Source organism: Podarcis pityusensis, assembly GCF_964106645.2.
Source record: "Podarcis pityusensis genome assembly, chromosome: 16".
In the NCBI taxonomy this organism is placed as follows: Eukaryota; Metazoa; Chordata; class Lepidosauria; order Squamata; family Lacertidae; genus Podarcis; species Podarcis pityusensis.
The window spans coordinates 34093928-34121100 of NC_138041.1; positions in this window are offsets into that span (position 1 = coordinate 34093928).

A 27173-nucleotide genomic window follows, 5' to 3' on the forward strand; every position below is an offset into this window, starting at 1 on the left:
TATGCACAAATTCAGGCACGGTCTTGAGCAAGTTCTCCACCTGCACGAACAATTTATCTCTCCTGACCTTGTACAACATATGCTTGTTTAATTAACTGGGAAGGTGAGTTTAAAGCTCAGCTGTGACACAATATTCCACCCCTCTCTCTTTCACACACACACACAGAATCCCAAGGCTCATCTAGGCTCAGACAGTCTGCATTTGTTAAGCCTAGTGACACCTACAAATAAATTAACTGCTCTCAGAGTGAGCTGTGCATATATTAGCTCATTCAGCGCAGATTCTAAATCTCCAAGATCAGAAGCATCCAAAGAGCTCTCAAAGGGTTGTCGGTGAGATGAAGGATATACTGCAGCTGCTTATGTTCAAGATTTTCTTGTTCTTCCTCACAGCTGAAGCAGCACAGCATTGTCTTGAAGACTGCTGTGTGAAAGGTACTGTAGCTACAATTACTGTGATCATCAAAATGAGCAGTTTTACAGATCAGGGATAGCCAACTGGCCTACTGGCTAACCTCAGCACCCTGCTAAGGTGACCTTACTAAATTTGAATCAAGGGGTGCTAAAATGTTGTCCACCATTTTTCTTATGAGAAGAAATCCACGCATGCTGATCAGGTACCCATGGAGACCAATGAAAGCCATTGCTTGCAGCACCATGGATTGATCCAAATGAGGTCCTCCTCCAACCTACCCTTCCCAGACTCAACTCCCTCAGCCAAAAGATTGTGGTTCTTAAAGGGCTAGTCCCCCTGACCCAAAGATGACCACATCTTCCTCTTTCTGTGGCCTCCTACCTGGTGCCTCTCTGGCACTGTTGCAGATGTGTTGTCATAGTTTCCAGAAAGGCATGGTATTGAAATACTGCTGAGGGCTGGATCAAGAGGGCTGCATTCAGCTTGTGGGTTGGAGGTTCCCCTGCTATGACTTGACTCTTTCCCCAGCTACCATTTCAGTGCTCCAAATACATTCCAAGTGGATTTACTGGCCCCTAACCCAGGGATTGAATTGAAAGGTTACATTTGCACACACCTTTGGAAACCTGCTGGGGAAAAGCTATGGGGAAGGGGCAAGGAAAAAGGATTCTCACTTCTCCATTTGTAATCACAGTGGTACCTCGCAAGACGAATGCCTCGCAAGACAAAAAACTCGCTAGACGAAAGGGTTTTTTTGTTTTTTGAGCTGCTTCGCAAGACGATTTTCCCTATGGGCTTGCTTCGCAAGACGGAAACGTCTTGCAAGTTTGTTTCCTTTTTCTTAACACCGTTAATACAGTTGCGACTTGACTTCGAGGAGCAACTCATAGAACGCAGTGTGGTAGCCTTTTTTGAGGTTTTTAAAGACTTTGGTGATTTTTGAAGCTTTTCCAAAACTTTCCCGACACCGTGCTTCGCAAGATGAAAAAAATCGCAAGACGACAAAACTCGCGGAACGAATTAATTTCGTCTTGCGAGGCACCACTGCATATCAATTTTGCTAGCATAGCTTTGCATGGAAGAGCAAGCTTTTTAATTAAAAAGCTGTCAAGTTTTGGGGTGCAACACGCTTCAGGCATCTACCAAAGGGGGATGCATAAAGGCACTGCCCTTTGGGGACATGCAGGAATGTTTGGAAATGGTTGAGGGAATAATAGCTGCTTGGCTATTCTTACACTTGCTTGCATGTGAGATGAGCCCTTAGAGTACATCTGCCTCAAATTCCCACTTTCTCAGCTCAGTGCTTTCGACAGCAATTCCATAGTCATTTACCAGGGACTAAGAGACTTACCCCAAAGAATCCTGGGAATTGTAGGAGAAAACCCTCTTGATTTGATTGCAAGAGCAACTGGAACAAGCAGCTTGGAATGCTATGGACTCCCCTTCATTTATAAGAGAATGAAATGCAGAAAGTGAAGGGTCAAACTAAATCGAATCAATTTGACATGGCCTAACTGGTTTCCAGGCCTAACTTTCCTAAATACTTCTCTCGAGAGTTCATGACTTCCAGCTACCCACACTGAGCTTTGGATGGGCTATATCACATAGTTGTTTTACTTGTTTACAGTATTTCATTTAAATGCATATCACTTTCCCATAACCATATACTGCCATAATGACACCTGAGAGATCTGTAACTGTTTTGCTTTTGCTATCCTTTATTGTACTGCAATTTGCAAAATAAAATTATTTGATGTTGTTTTTTAAAAAAGAGAAGGCTGGATGACCATCCATCAGGGAGGCTTGGCAAGGGGTTTCTGGCACTGGCAAAGGCTGACCTAGATGACCTTTGAGGTAACTTCCAGTTCTCTCAAAGTCATGGAGAAGAGAAGACTGAGAGGTGATATGATAGCCATCTTCAAATATTTGAAGGGCTGTCACTTGGAAGATGAACCAAGCTTGTTTCTGCTGCTCCAGAGGGCAGGGCCCAAACCCATTACAAAAAAGAAGAGTCCAACTAAACAGTAGGAAGAACTTTTGGCTGTAAGAGCTGCTAGACAGTGGAACAGATTCAGTGCCAGATTTATGTATAAGCTGAACAAGCTACAGCTTAGGGCCCCACTCTCTTGCCCCCCCCAAAAAAAAAAATTAAGAAAAAAACTGGATGTACATTTCCAAAATATAAGATTAAAAACAAATAAAATGAAACCTACATACAGCAACAATGTTTTGTGTTGTGTAGGCTCCTATGATGTAAGTAATGGGCCCCGCCTGCTAGCCTGCTCCCTAAAATATCACTGGTTTGCTCATTTCTATATACAGTGGTGCCTTGGTTCTCAAATTTAAGGACAGCTGCACATATAAAGGGCCCCATTACCTTCAGTAGCTTAGGGCCTCATCAAACCTAAATTCAGCCCTGAACGGATTACATCAGAACAATGTTTTTAAGCAAAGGTTGGATGGCCATCAGTCAGGGATCCTTTAGCTGTCATTCATGCACTGCAGGGAGTCGGACTTGGTAACCCTGGGTCTCCCTTCCAATCCTATGATTCATTTGAGCTTGCTTTTGAAATAACATGTAGGATTGGGTAGACATGGTTAGGATGGTATCAAACTCAGAAGAAATTCTCTGAAATGCAGCTCTTCTGTGATTGGAAGCTGGGCCGCCTGATTTAAGAGGTGGGCAGTGTAAATAATGGTCCCACATCAGACCTGTCAGTAACAGATGGATGTTGTTGCTGCTGTTGTTTTAATCTGGCCCAGGCAGGTGTTTGCTGTAAGGGCGAACAGTATCAGAGGAGCATGTTGCAGATACATTTGAAATCCTCTCTCTTTCTCTGCATTTAGATTAATACTGAAGAGCAAAGAATAGCAATTCTCCTTGCTGCATAATGTATTAAAATGTTTGCTGATGTTGTGTTACATTCCATTCCAAGGGATTCCACTTGTGGCTGGTCCTTCTTCTTCCTCGTTTGTAAATGCCCCATTTCCTTATGCACCTCTCCACACCTTTTCAGTTGTAAATGTTACAAATGAGCTGCTCCTTCCGTTTCCTTTTCTTCATCCCTCACTCCCAAATGTTGAATACATTGCAGCATAATAACCCACAATGGGTAACTCCACCTGGAATTCCAACAGCATAAATCAATATCAGAGGCTGCTGGTATTAATTATTTGAGCAAAGCTTCTCTCCCCTACCTTGCGGGCTTTCGCTCAATTACATGGTCTATGATGTAGAAGAGCTTTATAGGAAGGTGGAAGTGCAAACGATGTATACGAAAGGTCGGGTCCTTTTTTTTATTTGCACACCAGCTTGATTAATGTACCTTTGGTTCACACAAAGCTTTAACCTCTGTCATGTTCTAAAAAGTTTAGCAAAAAAAGTCTAGGCCAGGCAATTGTCAAGCTTTTCATACCTGGGACCTCCTTTTAGTCCAAACGTGCATTCAAGGACCCAATTTGCAGATCCCCGAAGTGTTCCTATTTTCAAGGGGCAGTCCCAGATTTACAGACCCCCCCCCCCAGTTTCTGATTTGATCCTGGAATGTCCCACTTTTCCTTAGGATGTCCCTATTTTCATTGGAGAAATGTTGGAGGGTATGGAGCTATTCGACTCCAGAGCCACCTGAAGGCAGACCTGCATTGGGAAGGTTTTTTTTTTTAATGTTTAATGTTTTATTATGTTTTAATATATGTTGGAAGCTGCCCAGAGTGGCTGGGGCAACCCAGTCAGATGGGCAGGGTATAAATAGTAAAATTATTATTTTGGAATAGGACGTCCCTATTTTCATTGCAGCAGTTGCAACCCACCTTAGCTCTGGCTGCAAAACCACTTCCGACGTAGAAGGAGGTGGGGTTGCGGGCTTCACCCTCCCACCATGCGCGCAGGGGCTGGCTCTCAGCCTCCGCGCAGTTGAGGGAATCCCGATCACGTCATCCCCTGGCCAGCCAATCGGCTGGCCTGGGGGGCGTGGCCTGCTCCATTTAACGCAGGGGCGGCCTGAGATCTCCCTCTTTGCCGCTTCCAGCTGCTCCAGTTTCCCACCCTCCTGCCCTTTAAGGTTTTTTCATCTTAGACCTTGCTATGGACCTCGGTTGGTCGCTGTTAAGGGGCCTGGTAGGAATTTTTCCACTTGGCAAATTGGCACCAGCCACTTGGTTTTTTCTCCTACCTCGTAGCAAATCATCACAACTTCCTTGGTATTGGCAGTTAGGCATTGGCATTGGTGTTGTTATGTAGATGGAAGGGGGGGAGGAAGCGCCATCACCTCCCCCACATATTGAAGGGTAGTCCGATAAAGGATTCCGGGGGGCGTGGCCCTGTCCGAAGGCTATGGAGGTGAGGGCCTAAGGCACGCCCCCAAGCGGTGACCCTGGGGGGGGGGGTTCCTAGTTGACGTGCCTCAGCAGGGCTCCCTCTACTGGTGGTTAACCCTTCCCAGACTTCAAGCAAACAGGCTGAAGCCGGGTAGTCGGTTAGGACCAATGCCTAAGCCAATACCGCTCATCACCTGTAACCAATAAAGTTGTGACCATATTTAGCCCATTAACCTTAAATATCTGTGTCAGGTGTCTTTATTTCCACTGGGGGGAGACGGGAACTTGCCACTCAACCTCACCCACTGGTGAGAGACGGATGAACTAGGAGAGAGGCTCTCCAGATGTTGTTGGACTCCAATCCCACTAACATAAGCCAATGGTTAGGGGTGATGGGGGCTGTATTCCAACAGTCTCCAGACTGCCATAAGTTCCTCAGCCTTGCCATGGGCAGTCATTTTGTAGCAAGATGTCCCTCACACACCCTGAGCCCAATCTTTACTAAATTGTATTAATCATTTTGTTGTGGCTTGCTTTATTTATGTCACTGTGTTTCATGATATAGTGATTGTAATGTTTGTCTTTTTAAAATTCTTTTGTGATTGTTGTGGGCTGCTTCCAACATTTATCCTTGGAAGAGTGGAATAGAAATATCAAATCAAATATAGGGATACATAGGTCATAAGCAGAACCTATACCGAAGTCTTCCAGCTTGATTCAAAATGGCACCTGGGACCCAAACATCGCCCTATAACCCCATTTCAGGAACCCTTGTGCTGGGTTTGGTGAAGATTGCTTGAGAGTTGGCCAAAACTAAGCTAACAAATGGGTGAAGTCATGCCAAAGCCCCATTTCAGTCCACCATCTTGGTTCAAAATGGCGGCTGGCATCCAAACATCAAAGAAGACTGCTGCCCCTGCCTTGGAAATCTGTGCACCAAGTTTTGTGGCTGAACCTATGGAGAACAAATGGGCAATCCATTTCCCAAAATGCGTAGCAGGTTCTGGGAGCGATACTTAGTAGATTGCGTTAGGTTACCTAGTGTGTTCTTGGCTGTGCTGACATTTGAGTGAAGGTGGCATTTCCTATCAGAGAGCTTATTCACCACACCAGTTTTCTCCTAGTTACAAAACTTTTCCTGGGGCTGCCTGGTGAAATTGATTCATAGGATGTCTGATGTCAACAAACAAGGACTTTACTAAACAGGTACAGTGATACCTCGGGTTAAGAACTTAATTCGTTCTGGAGGTCCGTTCTTAACCTAAAACTGTTCTTAACCTGAGGTACCACTTTAGCTAATGGGGCCTCCTGCTGCCGCTGCGCCGCCGCCACGTGATTTCTGTTCTCATCCTGAAGCAAAGTTCTTAACCCAAGGTAATATTTCTGGGTTAGCGGAGTCTGTAACCTGAAGTGTCTGTAACCTGAAGCGTCTGTAACCCGAGGTACTGCTGTATTAGAACTCACTCGAGAACTGGCCCTACTGAACATCTTCCAAGATCATAATGACCACTAACATTATAGTACAGAGCTTATAACCTACCTATTCTCAGCAGCCAGAAGCATCATAGCCAGACACTGGAGGGACCTGCCAGGAGTAAACATGGACCAATAGTATCAAATTGTATGGGAAACGGCCTTGCTAGAAAAGCTAAGCAATAAGCTGAAACTGAGATGGGGACAAATAGAAGAGGATGCCTTCAGCCCAGTATGGCTCCCCTTTATCACATACACAGCCCAACAAGACAATGACAAGAACCCACCGACAGCATACAAACCAATCTGGCTTACCTGACCCAAAAAGCCCCCCCCCAATGCAAATAAACCCCACTGCAGCCAACTACAGACAACCAAGCACACCCTGCCCACTAACACATTTCACTACCAAGGAAATGTAATAAACGAATAGAAAGAGAACCTACCCAGTTGATGCTGACACAAAACCCCACACGTACACTCTACAAAGGAATATAAGCCTCACCACCCCAACCCTCCTCTCCAACATCTTCTTCCCCAACCTAATACCGTACTCAACACTAAGGTCTCACAACAAATGTAACTGATTTATAAGAAAGACTGTACAACCTGAAAAAAGAGACAAGGCATGTTGTAATGGGTTTAGGGGTTGCTCGTGTGTAAGTTGCCGCCACTCCTGGCTAGATTACCTGGTTAACCCTTTCTGACTGAACAGCCTCCAGCATCGTGACTGTCTCAGTCGCTGGCAGAATCCGTCAGTGGGCGTTTCTTGAACCTTTTCCAGCATAAAAGTTGTTTGACGCCAAGTCTCCTCCTACTCTCCCTGCGCGGAAGTCTTCTGCGCAGGGAGGGTGTGGGCAGCGGAGTACCCGTACTCTCCGCTGGTCTCCGGCGAGGAGTCTTGGAGCCTCCTCTCCGATTCCCCCATCTGCCCCCCTTCTCCACTGGTGTTACGCTGATTTCCTTCCCCAGCAGATGGGCTGCCTCTCTCCCTACTGGGACCCTCTCCGGCATCCCTTTGGAGCCTTCCCTCCGCTTCTAGCTCCGATGGCAGTTCCCTGACACATGTACTTTTGTAAACCAAGAAAATCTTTAATAAACATATATGTATTTTTTTTTAAAAAAAACACAAGCGAAAAAGGACTTTTGTTGGTTTGTTTAATCCAGTTTCTATCTCTTGTGATGGTGTGGAAAATCTTGGGTTTATATTGGGGCAGCATTTGGGGGAGGCTCAGAAATAGATGAGGATATGCCTATTTGCATGTTCGGAAGCACGTCAAGTGCGAGTAGATAAATAGGTACCACGCCGGCGGGAAGGTAAACGGCGTTTCCGTGTGCGGCTTTGGTTTGCCAGAAATGGCTTAGTCATGCTGGCCACGTGACCCGGAAGCTGTCTGCGGACAAACACCGGCTCCCTTGGCCTATAGCGCGTAACCCCAGAGTTGTCCACGACTTGACCTAAGGGTCAGGGGGTACCTTTACCTTTCTTTATGCCTATTTGCAGCAGAATACCAAGCCTGTCTATTCAGTGGGGCTTACTCTCAGTTCAGTGGAATTAGGACTGCAGCCTATATATGGAGGATTTCTGTGTAATAAACAGGCCTTTCTTTTATTCCCTTTCCTTTGGGTCATCTCATTTCCAGGCCCTTCGCTCTCACAATTCTCCTCCATCTTTACCCTCTGCTGCTTTAAACCAGAGGCAATATTAGTCTTTGACAAATGTCTTTGACGTTCTGAATCTTAAAAGCAGATCAAAGTTATGGAGATTTAGTAAATACACATAAACTGGCTTCATTTGCACAAATCCTTCTGGCTGCCTGTATTCAGGACATGAATAGGACTAAAGCATCAACTGCATATTAGCAAGAGGAAAGAGATATTGCAGAGGAAAGAGGAAGCCAAATCTGCTCAAAGTGCAGAGGAGACTTTGTTTGGAACCTTTTTAAATTTCAGAGAGGAAGGAGAAGGAGAAGGAGAAGGAGAAGGAGAAGGAGGAGAAGGAGAATCCTATTTCTACACTGACTCTTGGGTTACAGCAGGGGTGTAGAACATAAGGGGAAGGGCAGCCCTTGTAGGTCTCTCTGTCTGGCCCTTGAGTCTCTTCCCCTCCCCAGCCAAACGCAAGCATGTGTGCAGGGGCTGAGGAACCTGTAGTCCTCCAGATGTCATTGGACTCCTGCTCCCATCCAGCCAGCATGGTCAGTGCTTAGGGATGATGGGAGTTGCATTCCATTAACATCTGAAGGGCACCACATTGACTTCCCTTGCCATAGGCAGAACAGAGCTCTTGAAGCAACTCTACCCACTGAGCTTGACCATGGATTCTCTACACCAGGAACATGTGCAGTGGAGGGTGACCAAGATGATAAAGGTTCTGGAAACCAAATCTTCTGAGGAATGGTTGAGGGAGCTGGGTATGCTTAGTCTGAAGAAGAGAAGATGGATAGATGGTATGATGTTGCTTGTTGTTGTTTAGTCGTTTAGTCGTGTCCGACTCTCCGTGACCCCATGGACCAGAGCACGCCAGGCACTCCTGTCTTCCATTGCCTCCCACAGTTTGGCCAAACTCAGGCTGGTAGCTTCGAGAACACTATCCAACCATCTCGTCCTCTGTCCTCCCCTTCTCCTTGTGCCCTCCATCTTTCCCAACATCAGGGTCTTTTCCAGGGAGTCTTCTCATCTCATGAGGTGGCCAAAGTATTGGAGTCTCAGCTTCAGGATCTGTCCTTCCAGTGAGCACTCAGGGCTGATTTCCTTAAGAATGGATAGGTTTGATCTTCTTGCAGTCCATGGGACTCTCAAGAGTCTCCTCCAGCACCATAATTCAAAAGCATCAATTCTTCGGCGAGATGGTATGATAGCCATCTTCAAATATCTGAAGGGCTGTCACATGGAAGATGGAGTAAGCTGTTCCAGAAGGTAGGACCCAAGTCAATGGATTCAAATTACAAGAAAGGAAATACTGGTAAGAGCTGTTTGACAGTAGAATGGACTACCACAAAAGGTGGTGGACTCTCATTCACTGGAGGTTTTTAAACAGTGTTTGGATGGCTATCTGTAGGGGTTCTTGAGCTGTGATTCTTGCATTGCAGATGATTGGGCTAAATAACCCTTGGGCTCCCTCCTAACTCTACGATGGTAGGATGGTAAAATTCTAACACATCTCTGATTGGAAGTGTGTGATCTGCAGAAATAAAATCCTTTGCATTTCCCTGGATCAGAGCCTCACCTGGGCTTCAGTGTAGACATGAAATTCCTGTATGTGCAAACTGGCAGTACCCCAATATGAAAGTGAATGAGGAAGCCTTTATAGACAGAGGACGGTGGGATGTTCATAGCAGGTTCTTGGACTGGTCTGTGTGAGTGAATCCATTTGCTCTCTGGGCAGTAGTGGCTGATCCTCATTGGGACTGGTAGGGCAGAAAGTGGAGAGGCAACAGAAGATGGAGCCAGATCAGACACTGCCAAATAATTCTAGCATCCTCTTGAGTTCTACAAGGGTAACATTGAGACTAAGGAGAAGCAAGCTCTCAAGCAGTGTCACCCCTTGCCTGGCTCCTGTCCCCAATGCAATGAGGGAGGCTCTTGGGCTTGTATAAGAATGAAGGCTCAAGGCTTACAACAATACAAAGCAGGCTACAGATACAGATTGCCAAAGAGTTTAAGAATGGCATCAGGACAGAAGCAGAGAAGATGTCTCAACAAATGGTCACATCACTCAGATCAGTTTTTAAAGGCGAAGCCTGTTGTGCTGACTTGTGAGACACTTTCTCCCTATGAGAATGGTATGCTTGCAGGTGCAGGGGTCTCCCAGTGATGTGGTCCTGTTCCCAGTAACTGAGGCTGTACCAAATTCTTGGTAGTGGGACAGAGATCAGTCGCCTCTGGTTCTTCCTCCTCCAGCAGTCCAGCCACCCTTTTTAGGTTGGTTGAAACCCTCTCCCATTGCTAAGGAATCCCTTCATTCCATCGATGGGTGGGGACAGGGAGCCAGCTGGGCTATGTCCCCTTCCCTAGTCTCTAAACAACAACTACAACAACAATTTATTATTTATACCCCGCCCATCTAGCTGGGCTTCCCCAGCCACTCTGGGCGGCTTTCAATAAAATATTAAAATACTGGAATGCATCAAACATTAAAAGCTTCCCTAAACAGGGTTGCCTTCAGGTGTCTTCTAAAAGTCTGGTAGTTGTTCTTCTCTTTGACATCTGATGGGAGGGCGTTCCACAGGGCAGGTGCCACTACCAAGAAGGCCCTCTGCCTGGTTCCCTGTAACTTGGCTTCTCGCAGTGATGGAACCGCCAGAAGGCCCTTGGCGCTGGACCTCAGTGTCTGGGTAGAATGATGGGGGTGGAGACGCTCCTTCAGATATACTGGACCGAGGCCGTTTAGGGCTTTAAAGGTCAGCACCAACACTTTGAATTGTGCTCGGAAACGTACTGGGAGCCAGTGTAGGTCTTTCAAGACCGGTGTTATGTGGTCTCGGCGGCCGCTCCCAGTCACCAGTCTAGCTGCCGCATTCTAGATTAGTTGTAGTTTCCGGGTCACCTTCAAAGGTAGCCCCATGTAGAGCACATTGCAGTAGTCCAAGCAAGAGATAACCAGAGCATGCAATAGAGTGGCACCTCCTTCCTTCTTCTTGGACAGCTCACAGTCAGCTGCATTCTTTGGCCTCTCCTCCTTCTCTTCCACATCTGACAACAGCCGCCACCTCAGGCCTGGGCCAGTCCGGATTGCAAGGCTTCACAACACCCCCTGGTCTGCTCGGGGCAGGCTGAGGGCAGGCTGAGGCTGGAAGGGTGGTCTCCCATTTGCCCTAAAGGATGAACTTCCAGTACTTCTAGAATAGGTTTTTCTTTCCTCTTCTTCTTTAAATAAAATGAATAGATGAAGGTAATGAAATTGGTGCAATTGAAACAGAGGCATGAGCTGCCTTTGGCAGTGTATCTCATCTGCCTTCAAAGCAATGCTTTGTCTCTGAAAAAAGAAAAGATTCATACAGGTTTTGTTTCCTTTTGACCTTGCCCCCCCCCCAAAAAAATGCAGCCGAGAAAATATGTGCGGTGTAAGGCGAGAGACAGGCGGCAACTTCTTTCTGTGGAATAACCTCCCTGAACTGTATTTTGCTTCTCAAGTTGAAAGAACAACTCTGGGAATGGAGGTCTGGAGAAGGTTGCAGGAAAGGATTGGGTGGAGATGAAAGGATTTTCAAGCAAAGCAACACTGAGCAGGAACAAGATGAGCAGCTTGTGTGCTTGTCTTTGTTTCTGATGACACAACAACATGGTTGGTGCTAAAGGTTGCAAACACTTAACACAGGTTCGGAAAACCCTTTACTATTACAACGACTATTACTATTTTATAGTGATGTAATGACCATTGCTAAGGGACGCGGGTGGCGCCGTGGGTAAAATCTCAGCGCCTAGGACTTGCCGGTCAGGTCGGCGGTTCGAATCCCCGCGGCGGGGTGCGCTCCCGTTGCTCGGTCCCAGCGCCTGCCAACCTAGCAGTTCGAAAGCACCCCCAGGTGCAAGTAGATAAATAGGGACCGCTTACTAGCGGGAAGGTAAACGGCGTTTCCGTGTGCTGCGCTGGCTCGCCAGATGCAGCTTGTCACGCTGGCCACGTGACCCGGAAGTGTCTGCGGACAGCGCTGGCCCCCGGCCTCCTAAGTGAGATGGGCGCACAACCCCAGAGTCGGACACGACTGGCCCGTACAGGCAGGGGTACCTTTACCTTTTAATGACCATTGCTAACAACCCCTAAGTGCAATACCAAGGTATTTATATAGTATTATGCCATATAATAAGAGAAGGAAATGGTGACAGACCAACATAAATCAAGGCATCCAAATTTTCAATAGTGATAGTGAGTGTTGAGCATCTGAGTGAAGCAGGAAATAAAATCCCACCAGATGACCTAATAGCAGGAGAGACCCTGCTTGGTCAGGAAGCCCATTGGATGACCTTGATCCAGTCACTGCCTCTCTGCCTAACCTACCTCTGAGGGTTGTTGTGAATATAAAATGCAGAGCGGGACAAATGTGAGTGCCAGCTTGATCTCCTTGGAGAAAAGAGCAGTGTGTGTGTGTGGGGGGGGGTAATAAATACAATAAGAAACAAACAAATAAAGCTACCCATAAGAGCAAACACAGAAATGTGCCTTACACAAAGGCACTTGTCCCAATTGTGCCTACTTTGACTGGCAACTGCTTTCTGGCAGAGATGGGCCTTTCCCCTTGCCTGCTGCTTTATATTTTCCATCTGGATATGCAAGGGGTTGATCCTGGGACCATCTGCGTGCAAAGGCTATGCCCCCTTTCCCTCCCTGCTCTAAGGTCCATTAGTCAACACTGGGAGAGTCGTCCCCAGTCCTTCAACTCCATTCAGATCCATCTTAATATTGACTTCATTCGCTGTGTCCCCGTACTCAGGACAGTCACACGGCATCTCATAATCACCTGCAATCCATCAAAACCCTTCACGAGCCAGTGGCATGTTAACTCCAATGTCTCAAGCTGCCTGGAAGTAACTGAGGGCTTGCTTCCAGCACGCCCACCAGTGGTTTCCAGAGCAATCTCAGAAGCTTCCTTGCTCTAGTTTGTTTCCTCTTTGGGGTACCGCTCTCCTGTCCTTTGAGGCTGGCCCATTAGCTGCAGCCTGAGGCATAAGAGTCAACTCCAAGTGGCCGAGGTCTCTTAGGCTCCCCCAATAAAATATTTGATGGGGCCAGAGGCCCCCAAAGTTGATGGGCATTGCCATTCAAATGGTGTGTGTGCACCACGCCTTGTGATCGATTATGCAGGGTGGGGCTTACCTGTCCCCCTTCCAATATTTTATTCAAATTGCCACCCCTGCTCTAAGGAACCAAGGGGTCAGCTAGTAGCAGGGATGGCAGGCTTGAGATCATAGGAAGGTGCCTAATAATAATAATAATAATAATAATAATAATTTATTATTTATACCCTGCCCATCTGGCTGGGTCCCCCCAGCCATTCTTGGCGGCTTCCAACAAAACACTAAAATACAATAACCTATTAAACATTAAAAGCTTCCCTAAACAGGGCTGCCTTTAGATGTCTTCTAAAAGTTTGGTACCGGTAGCTATTTTTCTCTTTGACATCTGGTGGGAGGCCGTTGCACATGGCGGGCGCCACTACCGAGAAGGCCCTCTGCCTGGTTCCCTGTAACTTGGCTTCTCGCAGCGAGGGAACCACAGAAGGCCCTCGGCGCTGGACCTGAGTGTCCGGGCAGAATGATGGAGGTCGAGACGCTCCTTCAGGTATACTGGACCGAGGCCGTTTAGGGCTTTAAAGGTCAGCAGCAACACTTTGAATTGTGCTTGGAAATGTACTGGGAGCCAATGTAGGTCTTTCAAGACCGGTGTTATATGGTCTCGGCGGCCGCTCCCAGTCATCAGTCTAGCTGCCGCATTCTGGATTAATTGTAGTTTCCAGGTCACCTTCAAAGGTAGCCCCACGTAGAGCTCATTGCAGTAGTCCAAGCAAGAGATAACCAGAGCATGCACTACTCTGGTGAGACAGTCCGTGGGCAGGTAGGGTCTCAGCCTGTGTACCAGATGGAGCTCTGCCCCTGGGCAGACCCCGGGACAAAGCAAGGTGGGTGTGGTGGGTGCAGTCCACTCTGGGTCACCTCCGGGGGGGGGGGGTGACAAAATGTTATGCAGCATTCAACATCTGTGAGAGACACTGTTGCTTTGTCGCATGCAGGCTTCCGGCTGCTGAAGCGGTCTGTCCACCAGCTCCCCCTCAGCTGTAGGGCAGCAGGCAGACTCCTTGTCGCAAGGCACGTGATCTCCACAAGAAGAGCTCAATAACTTTGGCTCCCTAAGAAAAACTCCCAAAATGTGAAATAAAGTCAAATCATTTTTTTCAGGCAAAAAATAATAATTTCAATGTGTGTGTGGGGGGGAGAGACAAGAAATTTTCTGCACCGGGGATCACCTGATCTTGCTATGCCACTGGTCAGACCATTGGTCCATAAAGTTCTGTATTGTGTATACTAACTAGCAATGGCTCTCCAAGATTTCAGACAAGGTTATCTCTGAGCCCTAACTATGTGGAGGGAGGCAGGGGGGAATGTCATATTGTACAATTGGAGAAACTTGCCTTGATGGGACAGCTGCTTAGCACTGTGATGGGCACAAGTCAATGGGTCTACCCTGAGTAGGACTTAGTTGGAGGCATCTGTATTGGAGCTGGATTTTTCTTAACATATGGAATTGTTTTCAGCTGTTTACATATGAAAGTGTCTGTAACTTTTTTTTTTTTTAAAGTCACAATTGCTTTTATATATGGAACCCTGTAATTATTGCATATATATTTTTTTAAAAATTGCAAAATCACTTTGAGATATTTTATGGCAATCCATTTGTAAATGGGAATAAGAAATAAGTAAAATAAGTACCTGACTCTGGTTTAACGTTTGAACATAAATAATATCAACTCATTGATTCTATATAGATGCCAGGATGGTTATTGAAAGAAAATGGAAATATTATGGGAACTAAATAAGAATTTATGGTGTAATCAAATCTGGTCCATAGCTATTGATGAAAAATTAACTCAGAAATCAAGGTATGCTAGAGAACAAAAAAAGGGAGAGATTTATTTTCAACTACGTGGCAAAAAATTATTTTCTCTATTAATGATGATAACAGTGTTCAAATACCTCCTCTAAAATATGCTACTATTTGGAATTCTTAGTAACTTTTCCATTTTGAGTGAGAATATCATAAGACCTTGAGGACAATATCCTGATATCTATAACTAAAACAAATTGATTATTATTATTTCCAAGGAATGTGAATGAAAGAACATAAATTTGTCCTTTGTATGCGTGCATGTTTTAGTTTTCATTCAATTCTGTTGTGTTTCTTTGTTCTTGTGGGTTCTTTAAGTGTGTGTGTGTGTGTGTGTGTGTGTGTGTGTGTGTGTGTATATATATATACACACACACGCACTTCTCTTGTGATTTAATGATGGTTACTGCCTCTTTGGCAGTGAGTTTAAAATGTTAATATCATCAGAATGAATGATTTCCCTGCATTTTCATATTGTGTTTTGAAATTCGCTGGCATTAGACTGCCTATTGTAATGATGTATTGATCTGCAGTTTTTCTGTCGTGTTGCTGTTGTGATTCACTTGGGGTGCATGGATGTATGAAAAAGTAGCATGCAAATGACAATCGCAATGAACACAGCACCCCAAACTCCCTAGCAACAGTGCCAGGACTACCCAGAAGAGTCTCACCTTTAGCTTCCAACATTCACTTATCCTGCTTTCCTCAGACCGCTAGCCTTCTGAAATATATTTAGACCAAAATAGAAACATGAAAACACCCTCTCTCCACAAGCTCACTTGGATAAACATACATAATGTATCACAAAAGCATGACCCTGGATACCTCTGGGTCAGCAGCAGTTTCTTGCTCACAGGTAGCTCATCTGGACACAAGGAGTCACCTGTTCTCTTCCCTGTCCAGGAGAATCCAATGGCCAGCCATGTGTCTCTGTGTGGGACAAAGTTTGTCTCTGATGGTGACTGTCTTTCAGAACACTTAAGCGCCATGTGGGTGATGTGGCTATTTAGGTTGATTTGTTGTTTAGTCGTTTAGTCATGTCCGACTCTTCGTGACCCCATGGACCAGAGCACGCCAGGCACTCCTGTCTTCCACTGCCTTTGAGAACACTGTCCAGCCATCTTGTCCTCTGTCATCCCCTTCTCCTTGTGCCCTCAATCTTTCCCAACATCAGGGTCTTTTCCAGGGAGTCTTCTCTTCTCATGAGGTGGCCAAAGTATTGGAGCCTCAGCTGCAGGATCTGTCCTTCCAGTGAGCACTCAGGGTTGATTTCCTTAAAAATGGATAGGTTTGATCTTCTTGCAGTCCATGGGACTCTCAAGAGTCTCCTCCAGCACCATAATTCAAAAGCATCAATTCTTCGGCGATCAGCCTTCTTTATGGTCCAGCTCTAACTTCCATACATCACTACTGGAAAAAAACATAGCTTTAACTATACGGACCTTTGTCGGCAAGGTGATGTCTCTGCTTTTTAAGATGCTGTCTAGGTTTGTCATTGCTTTTCTCCCAAGAAGCAGGCGTCTTTTAATTTCATGACTGCTGTCACCATCTGCAGTGATCATGGAGCCCAAGAAAGTAAAATCTCTCACTGCCTCCATTTCTTCCCCTTCTATTTGCCAGGAGGTGATGGGCCCAGTGGCCATGATCTTAGTTTTTTTGATGTTGAGCTTCAGACCATATTTTGCACTCTCCTCTTTCACCCTCATTAAAAGGTTCTTTAATTCCTCCTCACTTTCTGCCATCAAGGTTGTGTCATCTGCATATCTGAGGTTGTTGATATTTCTTCCGGCCATCTTAATTCAGTTAAGAGCTGAACCATGTGTTATGGAGGCAAAGGGTGTCCATGGCTACTGGGCACAATGGCTCTGGTAATGCCTCTAAATTGATGCCGAAATTCAGCATTGCCTGAGCTCTGTGAGCGCTGCATTCTCCCGACTGAAGTGCAGAGTGTTTGAGGACCAGGACATTTGCAGGGAAACCAAAATGCTTGTTTACAAAGCTATTGTACTACCAACCTCACTGTATGCTTGTGAAACATGAACCACTTATATACGCCATCTCCAACTCCTTGAAAGAGTCCATCAACGGTGTCTCTGAAATTTTTTACACATCACTTGGGAAGACAGGTGAACTAATGCCATTGTACTGGAAGAAGCAAAGACCACCAGTGTCAGAGCAGTGATTCTTCAACAGCAACTTCGTTGGACTGGTCATGTTGTGCAGATGCCTGATTATCGTCTTCCAAAGCAACTACTCTATTCCAAACTTAAAAATGGAAAGTGTGGTGCTGAAGGTCAACAAAAGATGCTTAAAGACTCTTCTCAAGGCAAATCTAATAATAATAATAATAATAATAATAATAATAATAATAATAATAATTAGTATAAACACCGACAACTGGGAAACATGGGCCTGCTAGTGCTCCAATTGGAGAACAGCCTTTACCAAAAGTGTAATGGGCTTTGAAAACACTCGAATTCAGGACAAAAGGGAGAAAAGTGCTAAGAGGAAGTCTCGTTTGGCAAACCCTGACCGTGATCAACTCCCACCTGGAAACCTGGAAACCTATGTCCCCACTGTGGAAGGACATGTGGCCTTCTTACTTACTTAAAGGTAAAGGGACCCCTGACCCTTAGGTCCAGTTGTGACCGACTCTGGGGTTGCAGTGCTCATCTCGCTTTATTGGCCGAGGTAGCCAGCATACAGCTTCCAGGTCATATGGCCAGCATGACAGCCGCTTCTGGCGAACCAGAGCAGCACATGGAAACACTGTTTACCTTCCCGCCGGAGTGGTACCTATTTATCTACTTGCACTTTGACGTGCTTTCGAACTGCTAGGTTGGCAGGAGCAGGGAACGAGCAAGGGGAGCTCACCCCGTCATGGGGATTCGAACCGCCAACCTTCTGATCGGCAAGTCCTAGGCTCTGTGGTTTAACCCACAGTGCCACCCGTGTCCCCCATACTCACTTATGGACTCACTATTAAAACGGTGTTTATGGAAGACAATCTTACTCAGCTACGAGTGATTGCTGAAGAAGAAGAAGAAGAAGAAGAAGAAGAAGAAGAAGAAGAAGAAGAAGAAGAAGAAGAAGAAGCTTCTAAATACTAGTTGCTGGAGACCACAGGAGGGGAGAGTGTTCTTGCGCTGGGGGTCTCATGTGTGGGCTTCCCACAGGCATCTGGTTGGCCATTGTGTGAACAGGACGGAGGACTAGACGTTCCATTTATGTGATCCTGTAGGTTCTTCCGTGCAACAGTGTTGCCCGGGACCATTCCCCTAGCAACAAACCACTTCAGTGTACAAATGAAAGACGAAATAGCTGCATTCTCTTCCACGTCAATAAAACAAACACCCTTCACTGCGGAAAAGCAAGCCTTGTTCAAAGAGATGTTTTCCCTAAAGTGCTAGGATTCCATTTGAACATGCTTCCCCCCAACATTGTTCAACTACAGCATAAAGCAAGAACATAAAGTGATCCTGCTGAAACAGGCCAGTGGCTCGTCTAGTCCAGCACCTTGTTCTCACACTGGCTGGCCAGATGCCTGAGAGAAGCCCTGGAGCTGGTCCTGATGATGGCGTCACTCCCTCCCTATTTGTGATCCTCAGCAACTGATAACCAGAGGCCTGAAGCCTCTGATAGTGGAAGCAGAATATAGCCATTGTGGTTAGCAGCCATAGATAGCCTTGCCCTGACTTTTGCTGCGTGGAGGCGATTTTCCTGGAAGCTGCATCTGGGGAGGAAAGGGTAAGTGTCGTCTCCCCACCTGTACTTTCCAGGAAGATCACACCCCATTAGGTTTGAAAATAGTAAAAACCACTTTTTTCAAGCCTCATTTCTGTCGTGTGGGGGGCGTGAAGAGTGGGTGTGCATATATGCACGTGCGCACACAGATGTGCAGTGTCCTCATAACAGTTTCTCCAGTTTGCAAAAGGTGCCCAAGGGCCCAGAACGATTGGTGACCCAGGCCATGTCCCTTGCAGGACAGTTGCGTGATGAGATCCTTTCGATGGTTAGCTCAACTCCAAAAGTGCAATCATGCACTTGCCCACATGCCCCGCCCTAAAGCGTTGGCTTCATTTGTATGATGATACGAACTGACTATGAGGAAATGACCCCATGCCACAGGGCAGGGCATCTGGGATACAGCGGCGTAGCGTGGGTTGTCAGCACCCGGGGCAAGGCAAGTAATTTGCGCCCCCAACCCGGGGCAAGGCAAGTAATTTGCGCCCCCCCCAACCCCTAACCTGCCGATCTGAGTCGAGTTGCTGCTGGCGCTGCCACCCAAACCACGCCGCTTGCCCGGAGGAGGAGGAGGGGGGCAGAGAGGCGAGGAAAATGCAACATGGCCCAGCAGCTGCAGCAGCAGCAGCGGAGGCGGGGCTGTGAGGAGGGGCTGCCTGGCACGTCCTCCGCGGCCCTGACGCGCGGGGCTGAGAGCCGCTGCCTGCCGGACGCCTTCAGCCCGGGCGCGCGCACAGCTCGTCGGTTCCACGAGACATGGGGCTCTGCTACAGCCTGCGCCCGAGGCTCTTCGGCGACTCCGGAGGCAGCGAGCGCGCCCCCCCAGATGTTGCGCCCGGTGCGGCCGGCCCCCCTGGCACCCCCCACGCTACGCCACTGCTGGGATATGAGATGGGCCATTGCTCAGTAGTAGAGCATTTCTCTGCATCAAGAAGGTTCAGTCTCTGGCATCTGCAGGCAGGGCTAGGAGAGACCACTATATGAAATCCTGAAGAGCTGCTCTCAGTTAGTATAAAAGGTAAAGGTACCCTGACCGTTAGGTCCAGTTGTGGACGACTCTGGGGTTGCGCACTCATCTCGCTCTATAGGCCGAGGGAGCCGGTGTTTGTCCATAGACAGCTTCTGGGTCATGTGGCCAGCATGACTAAGCCGCTTCTGGCGAACCAGAGCGGCGCATGGAAACGCTGTTTACCTTCCCCCCGGAGTGGTACCTATTTATCTACTTGCACTTTTTGGCTTGCTTTCGAACTGCTAGGTTGGCAGGAGCAGGGACTGAGCAACAGGAGCTCACCCCGCCGTGGGGATTCGCTGTGGTCTAAACCACTGGGCCTAGGGCTTGCCGATCAGAAGGTCGGCAGTTCAAATCCCCGGCGTTTCCGTGCGCTGCTCTGGTTTCACCAGAAGCGGCTTAGTCATGCTGGCCACATGACCCGGACAAACTGTCTGTGGACAAACGTCAGCTCCCTCGGCCAGTAAAGTGAGATGAGCGCTGCAACCCTAGAGTCGTTAGCAACTGGACTTAACTGTCAGGGGTCCTTTACCTTTTTAAGGTGCTACTGGACTATATGTATATATACACACCGTATATACTGCGTCAGACCAACACGGCTACCTACCTGAATCTTATGTTCCGAATATTCTTCTACCCAAGTGCTCTAAATTTCTGTAGCTTCATATGCGTATTCATAAGCAAGGGGATTGTGGGTGGATCCCACACCGGGGGGCTGATGACCTAAACTGGAATAGGTTCTTTTACAGAACGGATCTCTAGCCCTTGGTTCTGGCTGGCTCTTTGACCCTGCCAATCTGATTTGTCATTTGGCCTTAGCTCCTGAGCTCTGGTGCTATCACAGCCCCTGATTCCCTAGACTGCTGCCCACCCTTGGCAGCTAGGTGGTCAAAGTCCAAAACACCTCTCCCTGCTCCCAAATGTTCCTGTTGCAGCTCATCATGCCTCTGCAAAAATGTCTCTTCGCTTCCGTCCCTGTGTGTGTGTGTGTGTGTGTGTGTGTGTGTGTGTGATGGCTGGAACTGAACATCTGAATTGCTGTTACATCAGACACCTTCTTGCATATGTATTAGCCCAGCTGGCCTTTTCAGTGTGATCTTCCCTCTTGCATGGTTAGCAGCTGTTTTGATTCTGTAATAGCATTCGTTCAGTTTGGGGTCATCAACTCATCACAGGGTTCTGAGATCAGGCCAGTCGGTAAGGACTGAGTATTTCAGTGTTGACCTGAATGAACTTGGCTGGCCTTTCAGAGGAGCCACCTCTCATTGATATTCTCTAACCTTCCTCATTACAGCAGAAAACACTGCCACAGCCAATTAAAAGAGAGGTTTGCAATTCGGCTAAACCATGTTTCCAAAGGCCTTGCTGCATGTCCTCTTCAATAAGGGTAATTTTCCCAGAAAGGATGCTTTGTCATGTGGGCATGTGGCTCAGAGACAATCACCACTGGGCTTCATTTTCCCACCATATAATTTTTGTTGAAGTTTAAAAATTATAAGAAAAGGCAAAATTTACAGAAGAAAAATAAGAAAGGGAAGAGAGAAGGAAAATACCAGAACAGAAACATCATACAGCATCAATGCAGAAGTGGAACATGAATACAGCATAAATATTATTGTGCTTTAATAAATACTTCTACGAATTTGGGGAAAAAATACTACAGTAATTGCTAATATGTTGAATGCATGGTGAATCATACAAAAATGTTAATCTTAATTCCCTTGCTTTCTTCCATATGTTTACCATATGAATAGAGACAGGTGCAGTTATATATTATTGATTGCAGTTTCACGTAACCTGCAGCATAAGCTGGAGGGACCACTATCATGAAATTGTATGAATACCTGTTTGTCTGTTATTTGGGCTTTTGCTCAAATGCAAGCAGGGCAAAAATGAATTTAAAATGGTAAAAAAGAAGATTTTTTAAATTAAAAAATATGCTTTAGTGAGGAAGGAGCTGTGAAAAAAAAAAAGGGGGGGGGGTCACATTTGAAATAACAGATGCAGACAAGAAAATAGCCATCAAAATATTTCTAATTAGCCATCCTCCAACTAAGCATTCATGGAGGTTTTAAAAGATTTTTTTTTAAAAAAAGAAAACACTCCCGTACTTTAATAGCATATTTCTCCAATGATTGATTCCACTTGTTAAATAGGCGCCTAGTTCCATAATGCTAAATAATATCTACTTTGCATTATGACTCAAATATAATTTGAGGAATTTTTTAATAGAAAAATAGCACCAGTCCTGAGAGTTATGAGGAGACCCCACTAGCCTCCTCCATAGTGCTACAATTTCCAGAGTGTCCTTGGAAGGAAGACTATCCCAAGAACTGTCTCTCTACAAGTTCACTGCCCCAACAGTGCCCACCATTAGCATTTTCAGAGACTTCCAACCAAAAGGGAAATTGCCAGTTTTCATTTGCGCATCCAGTGTCTGGAACAGAAATCTGTTCAGTCCAGCAAAAGAAGTGGTATTTGCTGTTGTTGCTTTCAGTCTGCAAATGATAATGTAATTAATTATGATCCCACCCTATTATTTGCACAGTTTGTATTGAGTAATGGGGTGGAATAATATGACAACATATTTCTGTAATTAAGTACATGAGTCACTGCAGACAATGAGACAAGTAACGTAGCTTTGGGCAGAAGATGAACTGCAGTGGAATGGAAACTGTGTTGTGTGTGAGGAATACTGTATCAAACAATGAACAGGGTGGTGATACAATGACTACTGCAATCATCACAAGATAATATCACTAAGGCAACTATCTGTAAACAAACAATAAAGGTCCATAAAAATGGCAAAAGTAGTTTCTTTCCCAAACAGGTTTTATGTAAATGACTTAAAGGAGGATGTCCTTCAGCAGCTGACATTGTCCACTTTCTACTGTATGGTCCTCCCAATGGAAACATGCAGATGGGGACAGATATACCCCTGCAAGCCCCAGTCGTTTACATACTGTCTTCTCTTGTATATTATTTACTACAAAGTTCGATGACTAAGCTCTTTAGCGATGAAATGTCGGATTATTGGAATGACCTCTGAGCACTGAACCACTGGTATATCACAAGTGGACTATTTATTACCCAGTTTGCAATTGTTCAAGATAAAATCTATTTTGGAAAGAGAAGAAATGAGCACTGGACCACGGATATATTACAAGTGAACACCTTTTTTTTACTGTGTTTGCTATTGCTTAAGACAAAACCTATTTGGGAAAGAAACTACTTTTGCCATTCTTATGGGTGTTTATTGTTTGTTTACAGATAGCTGCCTTGGCGATATTATCTTGTGTCGATTGTGATGAATACAGGGTGGAATGGAAAATGATGCCTTCTTTCATCCCTATCCACCATTTTCATTTTACATGAAGCACTCCAAAAGGCCAAAGGAAGCACAAGAGAATTCTCAGGCTGCAGGTCCCATCTTTCCAAGTCCTTGAAGAGCAGTAACACAACACAAGAACATCTACTTTGCACAGTGAAGGTGCCAATTCAATCACTGGCCTTTTCAGGTAGGGCTAGGAGAGCGCAGTGCTGTTGTGTTTCACTACAGAGCCACAGCCAGTCAGTGTTGACAGTACTGAACTAGATGGACCAGTAGTCTGTCTCAGTATAAGGCAGTTTCCAATGATCCTGTTCATTTAGGTAATTTATATATTGACTTACATTGCAAAGAGAGTATCTAAGCATAGCTGTCAACTTACAGATTTGAAAATAAGGGACCAGCAGCCAATATAAGGGACCTGCAGCCTCACCTGTTCCAGGCACTCCAGTCTTCCTGTCCTCCTGCAGTCTGGTCAAACTCATGCTGGTAGCTTCGAGAACACTGTCCAACCAACTTTGTAACCAGAGGTTCAACTGAATAGAATCTGAATCACATGCACCACAAGGCCTATGCAGCCTCAACTTAAGATGGCTTCCCAGCCTGGCTTTGCACTGCAAAGTTTGCAGCAGCACGTGCAACAAAATGGCATCCAGCATTCAAAAACCTCTTCGGCTTGCATTAACTAGCCACACACACACAGCCTCCCCCCCTCGCCACGAGATCGCCAGTCACCCACCATTTTAGTCAACCAGCTCCTTTCTTTCCCCCCATAAGTCAATCGAAGGAGCCTCCAAAACAAATTCAACCCCCCCCCCCACGAGATCTCCTTTCCTTTTCCCCCACCATGTGCCCCCACTCCAGACAGACCTTTTCGCTGGCAAGGGTGAGTGGGCCGTTGATGACGTATCCATCCGATTCCAATCCGAGCACTCAGCTCCTCTGAGCGAAAGGCAGAAAGCCCAGCCAGCAGCCAAACAAAGCCTCAAGGAAAACCACCGTCACCTCCCTGCTGGGAAGCACTGAGCAAAGGCGAGTCCCCAGGCAACGCAGCCGATTTGATCAGCACAAGGCATGCCAGCTCCACCCCCCAGTCGTTCTTAGACTTCTTATTGGGTGAGCAACACAGCCAAGCAACACAGTTGGAGCCTCCCTCCTCCCTGGCCGGGAGGGAGAGGAGCTGCTTCCTTTGAAATTTAAGGGACATCATTTAAGGGACATTTAAGGGACATCCATCAATAAGGGACAGCAGCAGGACATGGTGCTGGAATAAGGGACTGTCCCTTCAAATAAGGGACGCTTGACAGCTATGTATCTAAGCATTATAACATTCTAAGAATATCACAAATAAAAGTCATATATGAAAAAGTACAGTTAAAAACCCCCACATTTTAGAGCAGCACAGATAACAATTTGATAAGATATCCACTTAAACGTCACTATAAACTGAAGCAAACTGATGCATGGGAGATAATAATAACTACCACTAATAAAGCAGAAACCTTTAGTCCCCCTCACCATGCATTTCTAGGTAGCAGCAGCAGCTGCCCCAGGAAGGGCATTCGTGTAATATAGCAGAACCTCTGCAGGACCAAATGGTATTGCAAGTGGGGGGGGGGTGGCGGCATAAGTGCCCTGATGAGCACAAATAATCATGAATACACAATAATGTCTGCCCCTCCCCAATCTTTGATTGGATCACCTCACTTTCAAAACCCTGGGTACCTTCTGGCTAGCTACTGAAAATAAGCCTAATGGATCTCTATTCATGATAATTTTGGGGAGTAAATATGTTTTCCTGCCAATTAGAAGTATTGGGAGTTTTTTTTTGGGGGGGGGCAGCTTCTTTCAAATGCAGTGCAGCCCGGCTGTTACTTCTTGGGTAGCGCTCTCTTAAACGACTTTGACAAATGGAATGTCAGCATGAAAACTGTGTATTTTAGGGTTCCTCTAGAGTGGTTTCAAACGGGCCTGCTGTTCCATGACAGCTCAGATCTCCCTGGAGGCTGCAGAAAGCCTCATCAACTTGATTAATCTGAGATCTGTAGCTCACGCTGAGCGGGGCCCTGTTCTAACAGTTACATAGGGAGCGTTTGCCTGCGTGGGGGGATAGAATATCAACATCTTTCTCTCTCGATAAGGAAATGCCTTTGCAGCATTTATATAATTGGGAACAGGCAAGGATGGTTGGATGCCTTTTCCTGAAGTGAATAGTAGGTTGTTGCGTGCGTGCTAAGGAAATGGCTGCTCATTATGCAATCCCATGCTGCGCTGCAGAAGCGTTGAAGGTAGTTTATGAGAAATATCCAGCCATCATCAGGAGCAGGGACATTGACCAGTGCTAGAACACCTGTGTTGCATCAAGATGGACCCAGGTTCAATCCCCGGCAGCTCCAGGTAGGGTTAGGAAAGACCCCTGCTGGAAAGTCTGGAAAGTCACTGCCGGTCAGTGTAGACAATACCGAACTAGATGGACCAAGGGTCTGATTCATCTTCCTATGTTTACACAAAGCATAAAACTGGGGATAGGGGCAAGCACATTCACATGGGCCTTGCCCACAGGTGCCTCAGCCCTGACACTCCTGACACAGTGGGTCCCTTTCAGCCCCTGCTGTCCCCTTACTTTCCTAATCTTACTGAGGAATGAGAGGGAAGATATCTGAGGGTCTCAGACTCATGTGCCCTGGTATGTTGGGATGATGTGACAGCTTCCCTCGAATAATGCACAGGTGAAACTCCAGAGAACCAGTTTGAGTTCTGGATGATTTCCAGCAAAACAATCCCATTTTCTTGAATGATTTCCAGAGCGAAACAGAGCAGATCTGCTTGACGAAAACGACACTGCAACTGTCAAAACCACTCTGAACTTAAGAACTTCTCTCCCATCGATCTGTATCTCCATCTCTTCCATTCTGCCCTTGAGAAACCTGGATGGGGCAATGCTATTTTTATTTTTTATTTTAAAGGCAGTACATTCATTAATTCTCAGTGCCTGCAGACTTTCCGAGAGCCTCTTTCTCATCCAAGCGTCTCCACAGTGAGTTGCTTCTTTGTTTTCAAACTATTAGTCTGAGCAAAAGGTGCAGATACCTGATAACGCTCGGCAGAAGCTAGTTAAAGATGCGCTGGCAGTTCAGCCGTTCCAAAGGATTATCTCAATCGGGGAGAAAATGTCTGTCAGATTCCAGCACAGAAAGGTCATCACGACAACCACTTTGCCTGTCTGCTTCCAGCAAACACGATCGTGGGCAGACGTTCCAGAAGTCGCTCAACTGTTTGACAGCCTGTGCTTCCACCCGAAAGGGACCCAGCGATGCAGGCAATTTCAGTTGCCTTCTCCGCACCCATGGGTGTGAGAGAAACACACCACTCCCCCCCCTTATTTGAGAAGAGTCTTGCAAATGATAGCCTTTTCTGTGGGTTGAAGGTAGCGCAGGGGAGGAATGGCTGCCCCTTGTGCATACCACCAAACTGCTAATACAATTAAGACGGCATTCTTTACTAGGGATGGGAGATAAATTCTTGTTTTAATGCAGACCAATCTAATTTGCATTCCCAGAAACCATATGAAAACCAAAACTCTGGAATAATAAAGTTTATATTCATTGCTATGATAGACTTCTATTTCCTGAGTAAAATATTGAGAGCTTTTGTTTTGGTTAGGTTGCTGTTGTTGTTGTTGTTGTTGTTGTTGTTGTTGTTGTTGTTGTTGTTAGGCTTGGAGTACTGTTCCTTCTAGGAACATGAGGAGGGCTATGCTGGATCACAACAACTTGTTCAGCACTATGTTTTCACAGTGGCCACCCAGATTCCAATGATGATGATTTATACCCTGCCCATCTGGCTGGGTTTCCCTAGCCACTCTGGGTGGCTCCCAACAGAATATTAAAAACACAATAAAACATCAAACATTAAAAACTTCCTTAAACAGTGCTTCCTTCAAATGTCTTTTAAAAGTAAGATTGTTGCTTATTTCCTTGACATCTGACGGGAGGGCGTTCCACAGGGCGGGCGCCACTACCGAGAAGGCCCTCTGCCTGGTTCCCTGTAACTTGGCTTCTCGCAGTGCGGGAACCGCCAGAAGGCCCTCGGAGCTGGACCTCAATGTCTGGGTAGAAACTGTTGGAAGCCTGCAAGTTGGACACGAGCACAAAAGCGCTATACCCATTTGTGAAACCCAACAACTAGTATTCAGAGGCATGATGCCTCCAACAGTTGAGGTAGAACACAACTATCCTGGCTAGTAGCTGTTGATAGCCTTGTCATCCATGAATTTGTCTAATCC